At 41.7% G+C, this 23,371-nt stretch overlaps 1 long non-coding RNA gene across 2 annotated transcripts in view; it reads right to left on the reverse strand.

The window, feature by feature from the left end:
• Positions 1-23,371, reverse strand: part of LOC115899093 — a 215,625-nt gene that overhangs the window by 143,562 nt on the left and 48,692 nt on the right. The window contains exon 2 of one of the 2 annotated variants that reach the window (XR_004058718.1): positions 19,460-19,511. The exons of the other annotated variant lie outside the window; for it this stretch is intronic. This is a non-coding gene — a long non-coding RNA (uncharacterized LOC115899093). The remainder of the gene's footprint in view (positions 1-19,459; positions 19,512-23,371) is intronic. 2 annotated transcript variants of the gene reach the window in all.

A 23,371-nucleotide genomic window follows, 5' to 3' on the forward strand; every position in this document is an offset into this window, starting at 1 on the left:
AATATGTTCTTTATCTCATCTTTGGTGATAGTGTCACACAGGCGTATGTGTATGTTAAATGTTATCAAATTGTGCACGTTAACTACATTAGCTTGTCATTTGTCAATTATACTTCAATAAAGCTTTAAAAATTATACACAGACTCCCAGTGCTCAGAATCAAAATATTTAGGGGTAAGATCCAAGAATCAATGTACAACCTGGATTTGAAACCACTGAGGTTGGCCATCAGTAGATAAGCAAAAAGTATCACAGGGAATGGGGTAGGATGGAGTACAGAGATATGATGATATGGACCTTAAAGTTCTTACTACAAAGTTCTATGACCTGCAATTCAAATACACGTAATTCCTGAGAAGGGAAGTGTAATGACATAATCAAAACAGAGTTGTTGCAGCTTCACACTTGAAGAATCACAGAAGTGGCGATTCCTGTGTGTTCTCAGAACAGTGATGACTGCTTGAGTCTTCCTGAGTTTCAGGAATGCCAAAGGCTGGTCAATGTTTTATTTGCTGATCACCTCAATAGATAAGTTAATTGTATGATATGATTCTACAGTTCAGAATGCTGACTTTCCTTTTTCTTTTTTTTTGAGACAGAGTCTTGCTATGTCACCCAGGCTGGAATGCGGTCGTACGATCTCAGCTCACTGCAACCTTCGCCTCCTGGGTTCCAGTGACTCTCCTGCCTCAGCCTCCCAAGTAGCTAGGACTACAGGCACATGCCACCACACCCGGCTAATTTTTTGTATTTTTAGTAGAGATGGGGTTTCATGGTGTTAGCTAGGATGGCCTCGATCTCCTGACCTCGTGATCCACCCGCCTCAGCCTCCCAAACTGCTGAGACTACAGGCGTGAGCCACAGCACCCGGCCAGGATGGTGACTTTTCAAAATGATTTTGTGCTAGATGTTCTTTATGCTCTACATTTCAAATATTCTGCCATATACTTAGAAGAGATGGAGAGCTTTGGTCCAATGAAGCATGCTGACTGACAGACAGGACACAGTGAATCTGCACACAGTGCTCTGTTTCCATTTGCCCTCTGCTGACTTTCATTATTCTACTTCTCTTCCAAAGCCTGGTTCTATGTTCCTTCCTTTGTGATTCTCCCCTCTCAGAATATATCACTTTGTGCTTCCTTGGTCACATAGTGTATATTTCTTTTAAGAGTTAATTGAATTTTTTAAGGTCAGACATGTAGTCCTTAAATATGGGCCTGTCCTATTCACTAGAAAGCAAGCTCTTTGTGGATAAAGTCTGTCAATTTTTTAAGAGACTGCAGTTAAGTGCCTTTAGGAAGTGACTGCCCAGCTCATAATACCCTCCTCTGAAAACTGCCTGCTCTGTCCACAGCAGCATGCACCTTTCAGTACCTATGCTTCAGCTATATGATCTTGTTCTCTGAGCTGGGCCAGAGTCTCTTCCCCAGGAATTTGGAATTGGGGTAGAGCCATGATCTGGCTGTCTCTTGGCCCCTTGCCCTGCACACAGGCCATGCAGGCACTGTCGGGTGGCTGACCTGGTGAAGGTCAGCATGCAGGGAGAGAGGACAGCCGACTCAGGGAGAAGCAGCGCAGGAAACAAATGTCACTCTTAAGACTCCGGGCACATCTCAGTCTCCCTCTATCTTGGGTGGCCTGAGATTCCCCTAATCCCTTCCAAACATCCTTTCTTTCCTGCCAAAGCTGTTGTGGCATTCTGTTACGAGCCACCTCAAGAGATTTAATTTTAATAGTTACATGACCACAAACCAACGTATACCTGCTATTTTCAGTATGCTTATTTTATATTTATGCTTATTTTAATTATTCAGAATTTCTTTGTGAATTTAGTACAGCCATTTCCAATGGCGAATCCACATCAACTGCTTCTGTTTTTCCTTAAAGTAACAGCAATGCTGTCTTTTCTTGTCAGAGCAGAAACCACTGACGGAGGATGAGCTGAGCTGGATTTCCAGTAAGAGGGAGGGAAGGAGGCATCTCTTCCTATCTTGAGACATTGAGGCAAAGATTTACACTTGGAAACAAAACCCATCCGGAAGATAAAATGTCTCAAAATTTCCCCATTTGGAAATTTTTTCTTACATTTTATCTAAACTCTACAGACCTTAACTCCAGTTTTTTTTTTTTCTCAGAAAATCAGAAAACAGTTGTTATTGGTCTCTCATATACATATAAGCTATCATTAAGGTGCTGTTTAACCCTTTGTTTCCTAGGCTAAATAACCCCATTTCTTGGCCTTCACCCTTCATCGTCCTTTTGGCTTGACCCAGACTGGAATCCAGTTTGCTCTTCCATTCCCTGCTGCTTGCATCCTGCTTGATTCCCACATTAAAACAGAATGTTGATAAATCTCTTTCCTCCTCCCAAATGTCTTTAGTCACTTCTCTGCCCTCCCTTCCATTCTCTCTGTCACTTCCAAACTTCAAGTGCTCATGAACTCTTGCCCGTGTTTTATAACTAACACCTCTGCTCTCTCCTGTCTTCCTGCATACTCCATAGGACTGCTGACAAAGATGCCCTCCTTCACCAATTCATTTTTCTAATGCCTAGTCATGATTATAACATTCCCTTGCTCAAAACCGTTCCCTCTTGCATATAAAATGAAGTCTGAGCTCTGTAGTCTTGCATTCACCCCACCTTCTGCATCAACTGGTCCAATTAATCTCCCACTACTCTACCTTTGTGCTTCCTATGGTCCAATCAAGCATGCTGACTGACAGACAGGACACAGTGAACCTGCACACGGTGCTCTGTTTCCATTTGCCCTCTGCTGACTTTCATTATTCTACTTCTCTTCCAAAGCCTGGCTCTATGTTTCTCCCTCTGTGATTCTCCCCTCTCAGAATGAATCACTCTGTACTTCCTTGGTCACAGAGTGTATACTTCTTTTAAGAGTTAAGCAAATTTTTGGCTGGGCCCGGTGGCTCACGCCTGTAATCCCAGCACTTTGAAAGGCTGAGGCAGGTGCATCATGAGGTCAGGAGTTTGAGACCAGCCTGACCAACATGGTGAAACTCTGTCTCTTCTAAAAATACAAAAATTAGCCAGGCATGGTGGCATGCACCTGTAATCCCAGCTCCTCAGGAGGCTGAGGCAGGAGAATCACTTGAACCTGGGAGGCGGAGCTTGCAGTGAGTCAAGATTGTGCCATTGCACTCCAGCCTGGGCGACACAGTAAGACTGTGTCTCAAAAAAGAGTTAATCGAATTTTTTAAGGTAGGACATGTAGTCCTTAGATATGGGCCTGTCCTCTTCACTAGAAAGCAAGCTCTTTGTGGACAAAGCTGGGCCCTATACCTCCCAGTAAGCTGCAGGTCCCTAATGTAATGTATGGCAGACAGTACGTGATCTGTGAATGCTGGTTGAATCAAGTTTGAAAAAACATACGTATCTGTAGGCAAACTGTGGGTCTACACAGTTTCCTCTGGTCATGTGACTACTATTTCAGAAGATCCATGAGATCAAATGACTCAGCAAAACTTTGCAGGCCAAATAACAGGAAATCAGAACTTCAAAAGCACCCTCCATTACCACTGATCTAAAACACATGTGCCTGGAGGCCCAGTGCTGGAGCTGGGGAGATTTTTTACAGCACATACCAACCAACCGACTGCAGCCTGATACTGGGTCTCTAGGAGAGGCTGATATACCACAGGCTCTCCGGGTGTCTGGTGCCCCAGCAAGGGCACTTGCAAAGCCTGCAGATCCCTGAGCATGTATACAGAGCTGTGCCTCCCTTTTCCAAGAATTTTGTCTGCCTAGACTTTCCAGATCATCGAAACTTGACCCTATGTTACTTTTCCAAGAATTCTGTCTGCCTAGATTTTCTAGATCATCGAGACTTGCCCCTACAGACACCCAAATTTTTAAAAGTAAAATCTATTTTGATAAAATAGATTCCAAAAGGGATATAATCCCACAATTCCTCACCTTCTTAAGACCTCTTCTTGATAGATCCAGGCTGACATCAGAGATATTAATTGTTGTCTTTCGTACAGGATTGCCCATCCCACTATTGGAGAGGTAAAAATCATTGTGCCCTCAAATAAAAATTACCACAATAATAATAGCCAACATTTATGAGCACTTTCTATGTACCCAGAACACTAAGAGTTACTCTACATATATTGTTTCATTTTTGCTTCACAGTATCCCCAAAAGGTAGGTATTATTTTCCCCACCAGTTTCCAGATGAGAAAACCGAAAAGCAGTGAGGTTAAGTTACTTGCCCAAGGTTGCAAATTAAATAATGGAGACAGGCTCTAACCCAGGCCCTTGGGCCCCCAAGCCCACAGAGGTAAGCCCTCCACTCTGCTGCCTCCCTATGTACAATTAGCCTGAGATACAATGACCAGCTGGTCCCAGGACTTTCCAGGCGTTAGCACTATGAAACACGAGTAAAAGCTGAGAGTTGATCATCCTCGCTTGAAAGCTGGAAAGCACTAGGCTAGAACCCTTGGCTTTTATAGATCCTGTGATCCTCTCCAGTGGTCCATTCCTATCTGTTAAGGATGGGAAAGGAGGCCCTTTCCCAAGCAAGTCAAACTGGATAAGTCCAGGCCTCTCTCTGCAAGGCCAGAGACACAGGGGCTCTCTAAGACAATTAATAATGCAGCTCTTCTTTAAGGCATATTTGTTTAACACTAGCGGGGGTAAAAAACTTCTATGAGTAAAAATCATGTATTTTCTTTATATTCAAAACAAGAGAATAGTTGCATACATTTATCATGGGCAATTTTCTAAGCCATTCTATGTTTATTAACGCATGTTAAAGAGCTTATTGTTTAGATAATAAAAGGGAAAGGAAACCCCTCCTTCCCACAAGCAGCATGGCACCATGCGTATTCAGTGTCACCTGTCAGCAGGCCACAATGTGACTCTAGTCTCTGGTGTGGATGCAGGTCTCGGGGCTGAGGCTCTGCCTGCAGTTGTGCCCCATTATTTGTTTGGAAGTGTCACAAATAGGAATGCTTCCATGAGAACCCTGACACCAAGAAAGTTGACAGTAAGGAACTGCTTACTTGCACAGGAACAGCTCTAGACAGAAATCTGAGTTAACTGACATTGCATTTCCAGTTTATTCCACTGTGGTTTGAGTGCTCCTTCAAAGCTAGTATCCCAAGCAGTGTCCATAAGCCCCAGAGACTCCCTCTTTAATTTGCCTGGGTCTGCTGGCCTGAGAAAAGTAACTGGGCTTTGTCACCAGTCTTTTCCTCAAAGACCTTTTCTGAAATCATCTGTGGTTGGGGAGGCTGAGGTTAGTCTGGTCCCCAAAAAAGTGGGGCTGCTGTCTTTGGAGAGTGTTGCTTCCATATGACATTAAGTGCTCCTTTGAGAGTTCAAGGTTAACTTCCAGACAAAACAAACAAGGCTTTTTGCCTTGTTTGCATCTGCACAAGCCGGGACATTATCTTGGCAGGAAAACTCAACAGTTTAGGGAAGGAGACTAGGCAGAGGAAAGCTGATCAGCCTAATGGTAAGATTGGCCCTGCTCTGTCTGCCAGTGGCTCTCTGCTTATCTTGGACTCACTTAGCAATGTCCACCAGGCTGGACGGAGCTATTCCCTGGGGGGCTCCTTGAGCCTATGCATCTCACAAGCCTCCCCCAGAGGCATTTCCCAGTTCCAAGAAGGGCAATGGTGTTTGAGGGGGCAGCTGGTTACTATTCAATGAACTACATGACTCCTTTAGAAACTACAGACCAAATTGTATGAGGCTGCCTGAAAAGATGAGTAATAAACAACAGCAAAAATATGTTCCATGGAAAATTATAAAGGCATTTTTAAAGGACCCTGGGGCTCACATTTCTGTTCATTTTATTTTATATTTTAAAATTTTTTTCTTAAATTTAACTATTTAGGAAATTGCTTTTTAAAACCAAAAGGTCAAGATATTTTCCTCCTTCAAAACCAAAACCAAACCTAGTCTGTTTTCTTTCACAGGAAGCTCAGAGCATCTCCATGGAGAGAAGTGGTCACCTTGCACTGGCATCTCAGTGCTACTTTGTCTCAATCTCCATAAACAAAACAAAAGAGAAACACCTGCTCAGAGAATCTAATTTATAGGAATATAAAAAGAAGATGCCGACCAAAGAGGATAGCCTCAGAAATGTTAAGCTGTTTTCAAAGTAATAAAATCTCATTTCAAACTAATAAGATCAAAACCAACCAACCTCAAGTGACTTCACAGTTCACTTGTATAAAGGATTTAGATCCAAAGCATTGATGACATCTTTAAAGTTATAATATACCCAGCTGCATGCAGTGGCTCACGCCTGTAATCCCAGCACTTTGGGAGGCCGGAGCTGGCAGATCACTTGAGCTCAGGAGTTCAAGACCAGCCTGGGCAACATGGCAAAACTCCATCTCTACTAAAAATACAAAAGTTAGCCAGGCATGCACACCTGTAGTCCCAGCTACTCAGGAAGCTGAGGCACAAGGATCGCTTGAATCCAGGAGGCAGAGGTTGCAATGAGTCAAGATCATGCCACTACACTCTAGCCTAGGCTACTAGAGTAAGACTCTGTCTCAAAAAATAAATAAAATTAAAATGAAGTTAAAATATATAGAAATGATGGTCCCTTGCACATGGATGTACAGAGAAAAAGCTCTAAAACCCTTGTTCTTTGGCCCTTTGCATTCAGTTTAAAGCAAATTAGATACATTAGAGACTCATTATTTACATATTGTTTACTTATTGCAAACTTTCCTACTCTCTAAAATTCATTTGCAATCCCAATATCAATACTTGTGGTCCTTTCAAGGTCATTAGCAGACAGACACACACCAAGCAGTAAAAAATTTGAGTTACCCAACGCACTCCTTCCTAGTTGATCTTAAGACAATTCTCTGTCTTCTTCTTTCAGCTGTCATATTGTAAACTGGGATCCTTTTCACAGTCTATTTAGTGCAAGTTTTTTCATGTTTCTGTGCTTTTTCTTGGTGATTTTGCTGTTTAAAAGTGTCTCCAAAAAAAGAAGAAAAAAGAAAAAAAAAAAAGCCTAAAGCAACAGAGAATAAAATGGTAATTGCCAGGGGTGGGGGACAGGGAACAGGGCAAATGAGAAGACATTGGTGAAACAGCACAGATTTTTAGTTATAAGATGAAGAAGTAAGTTCTGTGGATTCAATGTACAGCATAGGTAATGAGGGATGTGTTAATTTTATTTTGGTAATCGTTACATAATTATACATATGCCATATCTTTACATTATACACTTTGAATTTATTCTATCTTTATTTGTCAATTAAATATTTTTAAATAAAAAATAACATAAAATAAAATGGTCCTCAAGTGTAGTACTAAAGTGCTATCTAATGTTCCTAAGCACAGGAAGGCTGAGATGTGCCTTATGGAGAAAATATGTGTTAGGTAAGTTTCATTCAGGTACAAGTTAGTGCCGCTGGCTGAGTTCAATGTTACTGAATCAACACTATGTAGCAAATAATGTGTCTTTAAACAGGAACATATACAAGGTCATGTAGTGATAAGTTAACAAAAATGTGACCAGAGGCTGGCAGGAATCTAATTCTGTATTTCCCCTAGGAGCAATAGTTCAGTATCCACTAACTCAATATTCACAGCAACTTTCTAGAAGGTAACTACCAGGAATAACAAGAATTGACTATTTCCTCAAACTTATAGCTGCCGTTTTAAGGGCATTTTATTTACATAGTATCTCTTTGTTGCTAATTTTTGTTTACCCTCATTTATTAAGTACCTATTTTGTAAGGGGTACCAAGATAGTATCTTAGCGGTCCAGAAGTGACCAAAGCTAACAGCTCTGCCCTGCCCATCAAGAGATGGAGTCTATTTCCCTCTCCTTGAATTTTTGCAGAAATTTATAACTGCCTGATTAATAGAATGTGGCTGAACTAAGGAAGGCTTTCAAGGCTGGGTTGTAAACATTGACACAGCTTCTGTCCGGCTCCCTGTCTTTCTGGGGCCACCCACCCTTGGAATCTTGGACCCCTGGATTGCAGTCACTGTGTTGTGAAGAAGCCAGGCAGCCCCAGAAAGGTCATAGCTAGTAGGTGCTCCCAGTAGGGGCTGACTGGCACCTCATACAGGCGGGTGCCCCTCTGGGACAAAGCTTCCAGAGGAAGGATCAGGCAGCAATATTTGCTGTGCTGCAATACTTGCTGTTCTGCAGCCTCCACTGGTGATACCCAGGCAAACAGGGTCTGGAGTGGACCTCCAGCAAACTCCAACAGACCTGCAGCTAAGGGACCTGACTCTTAGAAAGAAAACTAACAAACAGAAAGGAATAGTGTCAACATCAACAAAAAGGACATCCACACCAAAACCCCATCTATAGGTAACCAGCATCAAAGACCAAAGGTAGATAAAACCACAAAGGTGGGGAGAAACCAGAGCAGAAAAGCTGAAAATTCTAAACACCAGGGTGCCTCTTCTCCTCCAAAGGATAGCAGCTCCTCACCAGCAACAGAACAAAGGTGGACAGAGAATGACTTTGATGAGCTGGCAGAAGTAGGCTTCAGACGATCAGTAATAACAAATTTCTCTGAGCTAAAGGAGGATGTTTGATCCCATCGCAAGGAAGTTAAAACCTTGAAAAAAGACTAGACGAATGGGTAACTAGAATAAACAGTGTAGAGAAGACCTTAAATGACCAGATGGAGCTGAAAACCATGGCACAGGAACTATGTGACACATGCACAAGCTTCAGTAGCCGATTTGATCAAGTGGAAGAAAGGGTATCAGTGATTGAAGATCAAGTTAATGAAATAAAGTGAGAGGAGAAGTTTAGAGAAAAAATAGTAAAAACAAGCAAACAAAGCCTCCAAGAAATATGGGACTATGTGAAAAGACCAAATCTAAGTTTGATTGGTGTACCAGAAAGTGACGGGGAGAATGAAACCAAGTTGGAAAACACTCTTCAGGATATTATCCAGGAGAACTTCCCCAACCTGGCAAGGCAGGCCAATATTCAAATTCAGGAAATACAGAGAATGCTGCAAAGACACTCCTCAAGAAGAGCTACTCCAAGACACATAATTGTCAGATTCACCAAAGTTGAAATGAAGGAAAAAATGTTAAGGGCAGCCAGAGAGAAAGATCGGGTTACCCACAAAGGGGAGCCCATAAGACTAACAGCAGATCTCTTGGCAGAAACTCTATAAGCCAGAAGAGAGTGGGGGCCAATATTCAACATTTTAAAAGAAAAGAATTTTCAACCCAGAATTTCATATCCAGCCAAATGAAGCTTCATAAGTGAAGGAGAAATAAAAATCCTTTACAGACAAGCAAATGCTGAGAGATTTTGTCACCACCAGGCCTGCCTTACAAGAGCTCCTGAAGGAAGTACTAAACATGGAAAGGAACAGCTGGTACCAGCCACTGCAAAAACATGCCTAACTGTAAAGACCATCAATGCTAGGAAGCAACTGCATCAACTAACGGGCAAAATAACCAGCTAACATCATAATGACAGGATCAAATTCATACATAACAATATTAACCTTAAATGTAAATGGGCTAAATGCTCCAATTAAAAGACACAGACTGGCAAATTGGATAAAGAGTCAAGACCCATCAGTGTGCTGTATTCAGGAGACCCACATCATATGCAGAGACACACATAGGCTCAAAATAAAGCGATGGAGGAAGATCTACCAAGCAAATGGAAAACAAACAACAAAAAAAGCAGAGGTTGCAATCCTAGTCTCTGATAAAACGGACTTTAAACCAACAAAGATCAAAAGAGACAAGGAAGGCCATTATATAACGGTAAAGGGATCAATTCAACAAGAAGAACTAGCTATCCTAAATATATATGCACCCAATATGGGAGCACCCAGATTCACAAAGCAAGTCCTTAGAGACCTACAAAGAGACTTAGACTCCCACATCATAATAATGGGAGACTTTAACACCCCACTGTCAATATTAGACAGATCAATGAGACAGAAAATTGACAAGGATATCCAATACTTGAACTCAGCTCTGCACCAAGTGGACCTAATAGACATCTACAGAACCCTCCACCCCAAGTCAACAAAATATACATTCTTCTCAGCATCACATTGTGCTTATTCCAAAACTGACCACATAGTTGGAAGTAAAGCACTCCTTAGCAAATGTAAAAGAACAGAATCACAACAAACTGTCTCTGAGACAACAGTGCAATCAAATTAGAACTCAGGATTAAGAAACTCACTCAAAACCGCTCAACTACATGGAAACTGAACAACCTGCTCCTGAATGAATACTGGGTAAATAACGAAATAAAGGCAGAAATAAAGATGTTCTTCGAAACCAATGAGAACAAAGACACAACATACCAGAAATTCTGGTACACATTTAAAGCAGTGTGTAGAGGGAAATTTATAGCACTAAATGTCCACAAGAGAAAGCAGGCAAGATCTAAAATTGACACCCTAACATCACAATTAAAAGAACTAGAAAAGCTAGAGCAAACACATTCAAAAGCTAGCAGAAGGCAAGAAATAACTAAGATCAGAGCAGAACTGAAGGAGATAGAGACACAAAAAACCCTTCAAAAAAATCAATGAATCCAGGAGCTGGTTTTTTGAAAAGATCAACAAAATTGATAGACTGCTAGCAAGACTAATGAAGAAGAAAAGAGAGAAGAATCAAATAGATGAAATAAAAAATGATAAAGGGGATATCACCACCAATCCCACAGAAATACAAACTGCCATCAGAGAATACTATAAACACCTCTACGTGAATAAACTAGAAAATCTAAAGAAATGGATAAATTCCTGGACACATGCACCCTCCCAAGACTAAATCAGGAAGTTGAATCTCTGAATAGACCAAAAACAGGCTCTGAAATTGAGGCAATAATTAATAGTCTACCAACCAAAAAAAGTCCAGAACCAGACAGATTCACAGCCGAATTCTACCAGAGGTACAAAGAAGAGCTGGTACCATTCCTTTTGAAACTATTGCAACCAATAGAAAAAGAGGGAATCCTCCCTAACTCGTTTTATGAGGCCAGCATCATCCTGGCAGGGACACAACAAAAAAAGAGAATTTTAGACCAATATCCCTGATGAATATCGATGCGAAAATCCTCAATGAAATACTGGCAAACCAAATCCAGCACATCAAAAAGCTTATCCACCATGATCAAGTTGGCTTCATCCCTGGGATGCAAGGCTAGTTCAACATCTGCAAATCAATAAACGTAATCCATCATATAAACGGAACCAATGACAAAAACCACATGATAATCTACATAGATGCAGAAAAGGCCTTCTACAAAATTCATCAGTACTTCATGCTAAAAACTCTTAATAAACTCAGTATTGATGGACTGTATCTCAAAATAATAAGAGCTATTTATGACAAACCCACAACCAATATCATACTGAATGGGCAAAAACTGGAAGCATTCCCTTTGAAAACTGGCACAAGACAGGAATGCCCTCTCTCACCACTCCTATTCAACATAGTGTTGGAAGTTCTGGCCAGGGGAATCAGGCGGGAGAAAGAAATAAAGGGTATTCAATTGGGAAAAGAAGAAGTCAAACTGTCCATGTTTGCAGATAACATGACTGTATATTTAGAAAACCCCATCGTTTCAGCCCAAAATCTCCTTAAGCTGATAAGCAACTTCAACAAAGTCTCAGGATACAAAATCAATGTGCAAAAATCACAAGCATTCCTATACACCAATGATAGACAGAAAGCCAAATCATGAGTGAAATTCCATTCACAATTGCTACAAAGAGAATAAAATATCTAGGAATCCAACTTACAAGGGATGTGAAGGACCTTCTCAAGGAGAACTACAAACTACTGCTCAACAAAATAAAAGAGGACACAAGCAAATGGAAGAACATTCCATGCTCATGGATAGGAAGAATCAATATCAGGAAAATGGCCATACTGCCCAAGATAATTTATAGATTCAATGCCATCCCCATCAAGCTACCAATGACTTTCTTCACAGAATTGGAAAAAACTACGTTAAAGTTCATATGGAACCAAAAAATAGCCCGGATTGCCAAGACAACCCTAAGCAAAAAGAACAAAGCTGGAGACATCATGCTACCTGACTTCAAACTACACTACAAGGCTACAGTAACCAAAACAGCATGGTACTGGTACCAAAACAGAGATACAGACCAATGGAACAGAACAGAGGCCTCAGAAATAACACCACACATCTAAAATCATCTGATCTTTGACAAACCTGACAAAAACAAGAAATGGGGAAAGGATTCCCTATTTAATAAATGCTGGGAAAACTGGCTAGCCATATGTAGAGAGCTGAAACTGGATTCCTTCCTTACACTTTATACAAAAATTAATTCAAGATGGATTAAAGACTTAAATGTTAGATCTAAAACCATAAAAACCCTAGAAGAAAACCTAAGCAATACCATTCAGGACATAGGCATGGGCAAGGACTTCATGACTAAAACACCAAAAGCAAAGGCAACAAAAGCCAAAATAGACAATGGGATCTAATCAAACTAAAGAACTTCTGCACAGCAAAAGAAATTACCATCAGAGTGAACAGGAAACCTACAGAATGGGAGAAAATTTTTACAATCTACCCATCTGACAAAGGGCTAATATCCAGAATCTACAAAGAACTTAAACAAATTTACAAGAAAAAACCCCATCAAAATTGGGCAAAGGATATGAACTGACACATCTCAAAAGAAGACATTTATGCAGCCAACAGATACATGAAGAAATACTCATCATCACTGGTCATCAGAGATATGCAAATGAAAACCACAATGAGATACCATTTCACACGAGTTAGAATGGCGATCATTAAAAAGTCAGGAAACAACAGATGATAGAGAGGATGTGGAGAAATAGGAACGCTTTTACACTATTGGTGGGAGTGTAAACTAGTTCAACCATTGTGGAAGACAGTGTGGCGATTCCTCAAGGATCTAGAACTAGAAATACCATTTGACCCAGTGATCCCACTACTTTGTATATACCCAAAGGACCATAAATCATGCTACTCTAAAGACACATGCACACGTATGCTTTTTGTTTCACTATTCACAATAGCAAAAACTTGGAACCAACCCAGATGTCCATCAGTGATAGACTGGATAAAGAAAATGTGGCACATATACACCATAGAATACTATGCAGCCATAGAAAAGGATAAGTTCGGCCGGGCGCGGTGGCTCAAGCCTGTAATCCCAGCACTTTGGGAGGCCGAGATGGGCAGATCACGAGGTCAGGAGATCGAGACCATCCTGGCTAACACGGTGAAACCCCGTCTCTACTAAAAAAAAAAAATACAAAAAACTAGCCGGGCGAGGTGGCGGGCGCCTGTAGTCCCAGCTACTCGGGAGGCTGAGGCAGGAGAATGGCGTAAACCCAGGAGGCGGAGCTTGCAGTGAGCTGAGATCCGGCCACTGCACTCCAGCCTGGGTGACAGAGCAAGACTCCGTCTCAAAAAAAAAAAAAAGAAAAGAAAAGAAAAGGATAAGTTCATGTCCTTTGCAGGGACATGGATGAAGCTAGAAACCATCATTCTGGGCAAACTATCACAAGGACAGAAAACCAAACACCACATGTTCTCACTCATAGGTAGGAATTGAACAATGAGAACACTTGGACACTGGTGGGGAACATCAGACACTGGGGTCTGTCATGGGGTGGGGGGTAGGGGGAGGGATAGCATTAGGAGAAGTACCTAATGTAAATGATGAGTTAATGGGTGCAGCAAACCAACATGGCACATGTATACATATGTAACAAACCTGCACATTGTACACATGTACCCTAGAACTTAAAGTATAACTAAAAAAAAGAAAAAAAAAGTAAATCAGATTCTATAATCCTCTAATCAAAAGCTCAACAGCTTCCCATTTCACTATACAATTTGCTCCCACCCCCTAAAACCTCTGTCCTCACTTCCTACTATCCTCTCTCTTAGGTCCCACTGGAAGTGTTACTAATACACACTGGGTCTCCTTCAAGTCCTTACTCAAATGTCACCTTGTGCATGAGGACCTCCCTCGTCACACTGTCACCCTTTCCTGCTTTACCTTCCTCCATAGCACTCCTCACCACTCAACGTCATCTTAATTATTTATCTGGTTTATTTCTTGCCACTCCATAGCCACCACCTCCCTCACACACAGACAGTCCCACAGAACACATAGTCGATTGTTAGCTCCATGAGGACAGGGATCTCGGCCGGTTTTAATCACTGTTGCCTTCTTACTGTCTTAAGCAGTACCTGGTTGGCACATAGAAGTTCATTTATAAACATTTGTTGAATACATGAATGGTGATAAATGCTTTCATTGAAGTCATATCATCTAGGGAGCCATGGGAGAATTTGAATCCAGGTCTTTTGCTCTAGCTTTTCTACCAAGTAATATCCATTAAAATAGTTTCAGCTACAATAATAGAATACCCAAATAAAACAATGAAGATAAAGTACTATCTTACAAAACAAGATATTCTGAGGTAGGTGTTTTCATGGTTGATTATTTCAGTAGCCCAGTGATGGTATCAAGGCCCTAGGTGGGTTTTGTTTTTGTTGTTTTTGTTTTCTTACCTTTTCTCACTGCCATCCTTACTTACTGTAGCATGTTGTATTTCTCAAAAATTGCCACACCTAAATATTTATCTCATAGCACATACTCTTCACAAAATGTGACTGGCAACTGACACTCCTCCCATTAAGGGAAGGGTCTGTATTCTCTCTTCTCAAATCTAGGCAGGGGATTGTGACTGTCCCAATCAATGGAGTAGGACAGAAGTGATGCTTTGTGACTTTTGAGGGTAGATCACAGAAAGGATACAGCTTCTAGCTGGCTCTCTGTTTTCAGATGCCTGCCTCTGGAACTCAACCACCATGTTGTGAGGAAATCCAGGATACAAGAAGGAGTCAACATAGAGAAAAACTAAGGCCTCCCTCCAGCAGGGAGCATCGGCTTGTCAACCATGGAATGAGCTATCTTGGAAGTGAGTCCTTCAGCCCCAGTCAAGCCTTCAGATAGTTACAGCTCCAGCCAACATGTGATTGCAACTTCATGAGAAATCTCCAAGCCAGAACTGCTCTCAAATTCCTGACTCACAGAAACCATGGGAGATTATTATTATTGTTGTTTTAAGCCACTACATTTTGGAGTAATTTGTCAGAGAGCATTGGATAAATAACATACTCTGCATGTCATCCTTGGGTTTATTCCTTCATAGTTAAAGCGTGGCTTTTTTAGCTCCTGATAGCACATCATCATTTCAGGTAAATACGACAATATTTTGGATACAGAATTCAATTAATCTGCATAGTTGGCATCAAGACACTAGTATCTTCTGAATCCAAATCTTGATCCAGGATTGCATCACTAAGAGCTACAGGACTGGCTAGATGTTTATACTCTTTTTAAGCAAGAGCAGGAAGCTGCTCTAAAATATTGTAGACAATTCACTTATCTTTACCACTAGTAAGTTCATGAATGAAAATCTGTTTGGAGCATCCATTATGCTAAGAAGCCATGGATTTCATCAATGGAAACCTATTTCTAACATTAAATATGCCAGCTAGCAAAGCCTCTACTGTTGATCATAGATAAAGGTCATGGGAGCTCTTGTAGTAGCTGCTTCTGGACTACAGGCTTCCTAATTAGAATGCTGGCTCTCCACCCTAGGGTGCAAATTCCCAATATGGGCAAATGACTGTACCTAGGGTATAATGTAAGCCATAATACACACATGAGATCATTATCCTTGTGATTAAGTATATTTAATTACAGACAGTATTATACCCAACCTGGCTTTCTTACATTTAGTTCATTCTCACCTCCCCTTTCAAGCACTCTGTCAATCTCACTATTACTTTTCTCTCACTTCTGAGGAGCCCCATCCAGTCCAACACACGAACGGGTTTCCTTTCTGATATTCCTGCCAGTATGAGTTCCAGAGACCCTGTTTTGGCTCCTATGTCAGCTCAGTTCTTGCCTATTTCCCAAGGAAGGCAGTAATCCTTGTAGACAGTTCAGTTCAATCCTATATTAAAGAAGGTTTAAATCTATATTAAAGAAGGACATATGCTGTATTTATTTAACTGTCTCATAATTTGCAATTAGAGTCAGTAACTCTCATAATGGCTGAGGCTGCTTGGAGCCTGCTGGATTAAGACCAGGATCATACTGTTTTTTAATGGCTGCCTTTCGGGTTTTACAAGAAAGACAGTGAAAAGATAACGAATACATTACATTCCCATCAAATATCCATGTTTTCCTCAGTCTCCATCTGGGGATACATAGGAAATGCCCTATTCTCTCAGTGGCAGACATCAACCAAGGTTTATCAAGCCATATGTATACATATAAGGAAAGTGGCGATGCCAATAAAGCAGGGGCTATGAAGGGTAACCCAGGAGAAAGCCTGGATTCCAGGCCACTGCTGCCAACGCTGTGATCCTAAACATGCTCCTTAATCTTTCTTGACCCCTACATTTCCTTGTCTATAAAACCAAAGGTCATGAGATCCCTCCTAGCTGGAGAGGCTGTTTCTGGTTACCCAGAGCTGTCACTTCTAGGCCAACCTGGTATTGCTACCCTCTTTGTTTTTTTCCATTTTTTATTTCCCTCATCCCTCCTTTTTTTCCACATAGAGTACCTACTATGATCTCAGAACAGTCCCTGCCCTCAAGCACTTCCCCATCTAGTAGAGGACACAGCGATGATAATTATTATAATCATTATTATTTTAATGAGAATGAACACTAAAATGCTAACTGCCAATATTTACTGGGCTCCCACTATACGCCAGGTATTATGCTAAGTGCTTTTCATGCATCAGCTCATTTAATTTAATTCTTGTGACATCCCTAAGAGGGATGAACTGTTATTCTCCGTTTGTGTTACAGAGAAGTCAAGTGATGCACCTCAAAGCCCATAGCTCTTGCCTGATAGAGCCTTTTGAACAAATAAAAAATCACAGTGCAACATGACAAGTGCTACCATACTGGTATACACAAAAAGCAGTGAGCAGCTACCAAGAAGAAGAAAAAAAGATCCCTCCCTACATGAATCTGGAAAGACTCTTTGAAGAGGTATCATTGAAGAATAAGAGGAACTTTACCTGATGAAGAAGAATCTGATTGCAAGATTAAATTAACCCATAACTTAGAAAGTGATGAAGAAATAATAAGTATCACTGTTATCTAATAATATTACAGTAAAGGAAATGACTTGGGTTTTCATCTGGCTATATGTTAACATAGATGATGCACTTTTTTCATCACATGCACACATACAAAGACACCCACTTCATGGTTTCAATTATTGCTTCATTTCCTCCTTCATGCTAAGTGATTCTGCCTATCTGTTGAAAGGGTACAAGAGTTCTCTCTTAGTCTTCCTCCTGCCCTTCCCCAATTTTCCAGTCTATGTGCTGTTAATCACGTGATGATTTTCCAGGACAAGAACTTGAGCATACTTTACTTAAAATACGTTATAGAACAAATCAGGGAAAACCCCTTCACTTTCTAGGAACATCAGCAGCTATGTGAAGGCCTTAGAGAACCATTCCCTCATTTAATTTCTGGCTTTGACTTATACCCAGTCACATATTTCAGAGTTTAAAAGTGTGGAAATGTGGTGTTTTTCTGCTGAATATCCATGTTTTCTTTAGATAATAGGAACTCAGTTTTTCTTGGGGAACCACATTTCCCCCAGTCTCAGTCCAAGGGCTTGAGAGCGGTTACCTGTCCCAGGCCTGGCCAATCAAGGTAATAATCATTATCCATTCTGGGCTGCAAAGCATCAGCCTTGGAACTTTCCTTGGTCCTCTTTCATAGCAAACTTAGTGAGATATGAGCTTGGTATTACAGGTGCCCATGATTGCCACAGTTGAGTAGAGCCTACAGGTGCCCATGATTGCCACAGTTGAGTAGAGCCTACTGAAAATGAGGCTAACACCAGCAGTCTCGGATGTGGGCAGAGAGAAAGCAATGAAAGGCATTAACAAGCCTGAGCAGAAACATGCTGTATTAGCCTCATTCACTGCCAGAGGGGCCCCTGATGCAGACACAGTGACACAGAGTCTACTGATACTGTCCTTATTCAAGAGGTCAGTGCTGTCCTTCACCCCTACTTCATTCCCCACACCCTGGCTAGAATCTCTTAACTCCTCCAACAACTTAAAATCACTCTCCCACCATTGTGTTAGATTTCTGTTTCCAACTCTCCCCCCTGTCCCCTGCCAAGACCCACCAGCCTCATGGCAGAGACACCTCTTCATGTCCCAGCAAGTACATCTGTGTGGTCAGTCAGGAACCCTCTCAAGACCAATAGCAGCCCTTCCATCACCAGGTGACCCTATCTTATGACCAGAGAGGCTTAGACTTTCCACCTTCCCTTGAGGCCCCACGGTCTTCATGCCAATGAACAAGGTGCCAGGCTACTCCCTGGATATCCATGGCCTCAATACCAATGCTATCTGAGACTGCTGGCTGCTCACAGCAACCCCAATCTGCAGAAAAGCAGGTTGGGATGTCTGAATGAGTCTACATGGAGGATATTCCTTCAAATGTGCATCAGTGTGCATGAGGCTGTTTGTTCTGTAAGATAGCCCAGCCATATCCCAGAGCTGATTAAACAACAATTATGCCACAAATATTATGCCCAACATTGTAATCTTCTGGGGTAATACCCTGATTATCTCTGAACCTCACTGAACGTCATGGTTGCTCGTGACCCACTGTGATGTTTCTGGGCCACATTCTATGTAGCTAAATTGTTTGAGATATTAACATATCTGGAAGGACCTTTCCCCAGTCCATTAAAAATCCTCTAGTCTTTTTAGGCCACTTAAGGAAGGGTCATAGCTAGCATGGTATGGTCCACAGACTTCAAGTCTACATTCCTGACATGACACCACCCTTCCTGGTAGGAACCAGCCACAAGAACAAAGGCCACTCAGGTTTCCTAGCAATGTCTTATTTTGGACACATTCCAAGACAGCCACAGTCAAACCAAAGTTTCAGGCAGGTCTCAACTAAGACTGGTTTGTATTTTCAAAGTCACTTATAAGCCAAGTCCTGGGACCCAGAATGTATTTTCCCATGGAAACAGTGACATAGACTGTAACAAAGGCATCAGGCCAAGCCACAAGTGCCTACAGCAGTCATGGTGTCAAGAGCATTATTTCAATAACTCCCAATCACTTTACATAACATTGCTTCCATAGGAAAACTTCAATTGAGTTTCAAGCTCCAATGCAGGATTCTAGGAACACATTTCTCAGACCCCACATTCATCTTGGCAGCATGAGAGAATTACCTCTTTTGATCAAACATTCATTCATTCCCACAAATACTTATTGACACTCTATTTTGCATGAGCCACTGCTCTAGGTGCTGGGGATACAGCAGTGAACAAAAGCCACCCACAAAGTTCTGAAGTGGAAACACAAAGTGATCTGATACTGTATCGGCCAGAATAATGAAGGGAGGGTCATCTTACTGTTTCTTCCACAATGGCCAGTGAGTTCCACAGGTGAATTCTCATTTTCACCCTAGAATACAGAAATGCAGACTCTTGGTTTCCCAGCTTAACAATGATAAATCTAGTCTTCACTTTGCATTCTATTTTTCAAATTTAGCTGTTGACACTCAAATTGATTAGAAGAAAATCATCAAGATAAGACATATTCTGTCTTCTTCCATGTGGCAAAAAAGGACCCTGGGGGACACAGTGAGTCTTAATTGAGCTTGACAGGCTTCCTTGGAAATTCTGAAGGGTTTGGGGGGAGGAGTGTGATGCCCCCATGCCAGTGGAACCACTAGACCAGGGGATTTCCAGTCAATACAGATGGCAAGAAAGGAGCTGCATTCTTCTGCTTCCCAGCTGCTTTTGGAGACTCTTCTAGGTAAGTTAATCTGGAATCTGTTTACCTCTCTAACATTTGCTTACTTCCTTGACACACTGAGAATTCTGCTGCCAGATTGACTGTAAAATGGAGTTTGCACACTTCACTCTTTACTACCTCTCATGTATTCACCCTGAGCACTTAAAGAGTTCCCAAATTTAAAGGAATGTTTGCTAATTTTCAAGTACTTATTGTCCCTTATAAAGTGATCTTCTACCATGTTTTTTCCCCTCTTCTTGGACCGTGTATAATGGTTTTTTGTGATTGAAGCAATGGGGAACAACTCTTCCTTACAGAGAAGAAAACAAACTCTAAGAGTAGTAAATCTTCATGCCACTTATTCCTTCTCCTTTTCCTTCTTAATAGGTTTATTTATCTGGATTAAAACTCACATTAAGCTTTTTTTGGAGGGTATTTGCAAAAGGCCCACAACAATAACCGGTGACTTTCCAATGGCATCATTAGATTATGAGCTTCCTTGGAACAGGGAGTATCTTCAGTTCTGCTGAGGAGTGCAGGATGAAAGTTAGACAAAAAATAATAATAATACACCTAACAGTTATGCAGATATTGCTCAAAAACTGGCTTTTACCAGCAGGGTGATACATTTCTCTACTGACCTAATATCAGAAAAAGCAAAGCAGTCTTTTAAAGACACAGACAAAATGTTTCTGGGATACATCTGTTTAAGATCATGGGAGAGGATAATTATATCTGTTGTATTTGGAAATAATAAATTCGACCTATGTATATATAGAGTATTTAAAAATTCTTTCTCGATAACTTTTATTCCCATGGAGAGTGATTTTCCCAAATCCACTGAAATGAGTTCAGATACTCAATGTTTGTAAATAGCATTCCCCTGATCTCCTACAGAGCAAGTGGCACTGTATTCCAACCCCAGGGCCAGAAACTTGAGACCATGTGCCAGTCCATGGCACCAGAGTCCAGTCTGTCCCCATCTCTGTGGCCGCTGGTGCAAACATCAAGAGGAGAAGTGGAGGTGGATGGGCCTCCTCTGCTTTTTTACCCTCCCATGGGGATAGGATGTAAAAGTGGGACCAGAAGAGAGAAATAAACAAATGTTCTCTTTAGGAGTCTGAACATGGAGAACAGAGGCCCAGCACCTGCCAGAAGACAGCAGTTTCTGGCAGACATCCAGGAAAGCCCTCTTGTTGTGTCTTCAAAGGCAAAGTGTCACCTTTTCTGGTCTGCAGGACTTATAGTTAGTCAATTTGACTCCATACTTTGCCACTTTCTAGCTGTGCAACTTTGGAAAAGCAACTGAGCCCCACTCTTTTCATTTATAAAATTCAGAATAATATACATTTTACCAGTTAGGGCCAAGGATTGAATAAATTAACATTTGTACAGCATAATAGAGGCACCATATATGTGGCACATAGTAAGCATGCCAGAAAGAGTAGCTAGTATTGAGTTTTCCTTACATAAAATGACAAAGCCTATACTTTATTCCCTAGGTTGGAGAAGATGCTTTTCCATTAAAGACCAAGAGATGCAGAAATTCAGCAAGTTATTGGCTATGCTTTGTACATAGCGTGATGGTTAGCATGAGAATTCTAGCCTCTATTCAAAGTGGTGTGCTAGACTCTGAAAACAAGCTTGGCTAGTTCTTCCTGTTCAAGAATGAATGACATCACTACGTCAGTCCTTGAAAACCAAATGAGAGAGTCATGGAGGGTGCTAAGCAGAGTTTCCCCACACATTTCTAGTGCATTTCCTGCAAGCTGACATTGCAACCCCAAGCAAATAAAAAGTTAGGCAACACTTTCCTCAAGTACCTTCTACGGAAAGAACACTGTGCTCTAGTTACAAAGCCATGAATGGTTGGGGAAATGGATGCAGTAAAACATCCAAGGCCAGGCCGGGCACAGTGGCTCATGCCTGTAAGAACAGCACTTTGTGAGGCCAACATGGGTTGATCACCTGAGGTCAGGAGTATGAGAGCAGGCTGGCCAACATGGCAAAACCCTGTCTCTACAAAAAGTACAAAAATTAGCCAGGTGTGGTGGTGCATATCTGTAGGCCCAGCTATTCAGGAGGCTGAGGCAGGAGAATTGCTTGAACCCTGGAGGCAGAGGTTGCAGTGAGTTGAGATCGCACCATTGCACTCCAGCCTGGGAGACAGAGCGAGACTCGAAAAACATAAAAAATAAATTATTAAAAAAAGAACACCCAGGGCTAGATGTAAAGATGGAGCCAGTGTGGATTGAGCCCTAAGCTGGGCATCAGAAGAACCTGGGTCCTTGGCTCATCCCCTCCCCTTAATAGCTGCATGATCTCAAGTATGGCAATCAATGTCCCTAGGCCTGTGTGCTCAAGCGTATAATGCAGGGAGTGAATCTGAAGGTCCTTTCTAATTTGTGGTCTCGGTTAAGAAGAAAAAAGGAAACGTGAAAAGATGTGAGATAAAATAACAGAGTAATACTCACTGCACCATAAATCCTGAGGCGGCTAGGCTGGACCAAAGGGGTCATCAGGTAGAAAGTTTAAGTGTCTACATTTCCCAATTAGGTTTGTTTAAATGATTTAAATCCTTGAACTACACACTTTCCTAAGCTGATAGGAAGGAACTAGTACTGAGTACATTCATTCACTGGGGCATAAATCTGAGCTGCTGGTGAAGGTTGGAAACTCTGGCATGTGAACCTATCAGAAGCCTTCGTAAGGAAATAGCCACTGATGAGTTTGTTGTGACAAAGGGCTGCAAAACACTGAGACAGCCTGAGTTAGGAAAGAGGCTTTACCTCCCAGGAGAAAGCAAAATGATCTCATGGAAACCCAGGACTTACTGATAATCACCTGTAAATGAAGCTCTGTCTACACATCACTTTGCAAGGGGAATCAATGTCAACATAAGCAGACCCGCCTTGAGGGAAAACAAGGCAGGCTGCTGTACTGAGGAACAGGCTAAACTGGGGTGTGCCTCTCCCATGCCTGCTGCCCAGCAGTCCACCCTAAAGATAAACCACCCCAACTGGCTAAGACCTTATTCCTCCACAGACAGCTGGGGGCAAATGTGCACCCAACCAGACTTTTCTATGGAGGTTTCAGACACCGATATCTGCAGGAGGCCGGCAACCTGCTCATTTCAACCCCTTTCAATTAGAGATTCTGGGTGCCCCCAAAGTTCAGCCTATTTACCTCTCCCAGATCATGGGCACCCACGCCTGTTCCCACCTCTGTTGGCAGGGCCTTGGCAAGAGGTCTTTCCATTTCCAAAAAATGGAAAGACCCTGAAGTGAATCATAAGTCACAGTGCTCTCTTGGGATCCCTGTTACAGGAAGTAGTGGGAAACAGGATGCCTTCTCATCCCCACACTGGTGTCAGCTGTCAGGAGTGTGGTTTCTCAGAAACATACTGGGTGACAGCCTTTGCAGATACTCTAAGGTGAGAAAGCTCCCAAAGGGGCAGAGAAAGCCCATTCCCACCTGGAACAGAAGTCACCTAAACATTGCTCTGATTAGGAAGAAAGAGTAATCAT

This window comes from Rhinopithecus roxellana, chromosome 8 (genome assembly GCF_007565055.1).
Source record: "Rhinopithecus roxellana isolate Shanxi Qingling chromosome 8, ASM756505v1, whole genome shotgun sequence".
Classification (NCBI taxonomy): domain Eukaryota; kingdom Metazoa; phylum Chordata; class Mammalia; order Primates; family Cercopithecidae; genus Rhinopithecus; species Rhinopithecus roxellana.